Here is a 2,578-nt window from a genome sequence, read left to right as displayed (position 1 = left end):
TGTATGTATGTATATAATATATTTTAAGTAATACTTTCAAAAGATCCAGAGAAGAAAGAGAACAAACAGCTAAAAATTCAGAAAAGTTCTTATTCTGTCCAGGGTGATGACACTGTTGATGATAAACATAAGACACTGATAGGGGAAAATGAGTGTACAGATGACTCCTAGTGAATAATAGTGACTGGCAGGAGATACAAAAATAGAATATATTTTTCCTCCCAAGTTAAAAAAGAAAAAATAACTAACAAAAATCCTGTTCTTTCCAATACATGATAGCAAAATAGAAAAATAAGTAAGCATGGGAAAGAGAAAACATACTATTACTCAGAAATGTCATAAATAAGTCAATATATTAATAGCTATAATAAAGAGAACATGGGGCTGGGGATTTAGCTCAGAGTCCCAGCACCTGCCTGGCAAGGGCAAGGTCATGAGTTCAATTCCTGGTACCAGAAAAAAACAAACAAACAAAAATTCAATGAATAGAATAAGGAGATTATCATACTTGATTTTTATAGGATACACCATAGTCTACAGAAGATAAAAAAGAGAGTGCATAGAATTTTAAAATGAAAAGAGTTTTTAAAAGATACATAAGATAAACATGAACCAAACAAAAAGCCAAAGCATTTGAGTGGTAAGTATCTAAAATAACAATACTAAAATAATTCAGCGCAAGCTTTTAAATGGTAAAGAAAGGCAAAGTACTAAGACAATATGACACACACAAAAAGATATATGCCAATAATGTAATTTTATAACATATCATGTATAATGGACAGAGTTACAGAAGAAAATAGCTAAGCTTATGGTACATTACAGATGAAAATTTTAGTCCACTCAGATTCAAAAGTAATAGATTAATGAGACTGAAAAGGAAAAAGAACAGATATTTCAACAGTAACTTCACAAAAATGCAGACTTTGTTCTTTCTAGAGCACCTATGGAAGATTGTTTAAAAATCAAGCATATCCTAAATGACAAATTAAATTTTAATTAATTTTAAACAATCACCAAAGCAGACTATATTCTCAGATCATCTTGCAACAAAATATTAAAAACAAAGAGCAAAATATAGCCATATTATTCCAGAGTATGGAAAAAAATATTTTTAGATACACTGTTAGATAAAACGAATATTATAAAGGGATTATGAAATACTTAGACATAAATAACAGGCAAATCAATGTTTGATAAAGAGCAATGAAGTTCATCTAAGACAAAATAAGATTGGAATTAATAAAAACAGAAGGGAGAAACCTTGAAAGAGAATCAGAAACAGAGACACTGATTTAAAGATATTGGCACATAAAGATATGTGCCAATAATGTAATTTTATAACATATCATGTATAATGGACAGAGTTACAGAAGAGAATAGCTAAGTTTATGGTACATTACAGATGAAGCTTTTAGTCCACCCAGATTCAAAAGTAATAGATTAATGAGACTGAAAAGGAAAAAGAATAGATATTTCACAAATGTGAAATATATTTCACAAATGTGCCAATATCTTTATTTTTTTGTGTGCCAATATCTTTAAATCAGTATCTCTGTTTCTGACTCTCTTTCAAGGTTTCTCCCTTCTGTTCTTATTAATTCCAAATTAATTCTTCTTAATTTTCTGTGAAGACTGACAACACAAGAAAATTTCTGGAAAGACTAATAAAAGGTAGAAATTTAGTACTAAACTGCAGAAAAAAAATAACTACAGATACAGAAAATATAACTACAAATATAGAAGTAATAAAAAGTATAAGGCATATATGCATAACAACATGATACAAGTGTTGTATTTCTAGACAAATATAAAATGCACAAATCAGCACAGAAAGGACAAGAATATTTGAAGAGAATGTGTTGTTCCACTTTCTATTATTATAACAAATATCTTCAATACTCCACTTATAAACCTCAGTTTTAGGGGTCCCCATATGATCAAGCAGGCCATTGCCTTCAGCCTCTGGTGGAAGCTCCAGACAGCAATGAGAAGGCACACACAGCAGAGAAAACTGACTACCACTTAGCTAGAAAGCAAAGGAGAGGGAAGTGAGCAGGGAGAAAACAGCTGGGACCCCACTGTCTCCTTCAAGGATGAGCCCTGCCCTTCCACTTGGCCTTTCTCTTAAGGTTGCAAAACTTCTCAGTAACACTACACTGGATACCATCCCCTTCCCACACAAGCCTTTGAGGGACACTTACAATCCAAACTATACCAGGGTAATAATAATTTTAAAAATAGAGTGAGAAGGAATATTATTCTGTCTCTCCCCTAATACGAAAACCAGAAAGGCTATTACCCAGCTGCCAGGGGAACTCAGACTGGTGCCCCGTGGTTATTGTGGGTCATGTGTTAGTCTGGATGACCACCAGCCAGCCACCTGGGGAACTTGGACTGACACCCTGTGCTCTGTGGACATTATGAGTTGCGCCTGAGTTCAGGGTGCCAATGCCAACCACAGGGAAAACTCGGACTGACACCTTGCACCCCACAGACATTGTGAAGCCCCAGAAGCCCTGGGAGCCCTTAGGCATCTGCCTGGGGAACTCAGACAGCTGTTCCAAGTCCTACTGAC

The sequence above is a fragment of the Chinchilla lanigera genome, unplaced genomic scaffold (genome assembly GCF_000276665.1).
Source record: "Chinchilla lanigera isolate Chin_1 unplaced genomic scaffold, ChiLan1.0 scaffold00001, whole genome shotgun sequence".
Classification (NCBI taxonomy): Eukaryota; Metazoa; Chordata; class Mammalia; order Rodentia; family Chinchillidae; genus Chinchilla; species Chinchilla lanigera.
The sequence above is the reverse complement of the archived record's forward strand: the minus strand, read 5'-3'. Positions refer to the sequence as shown.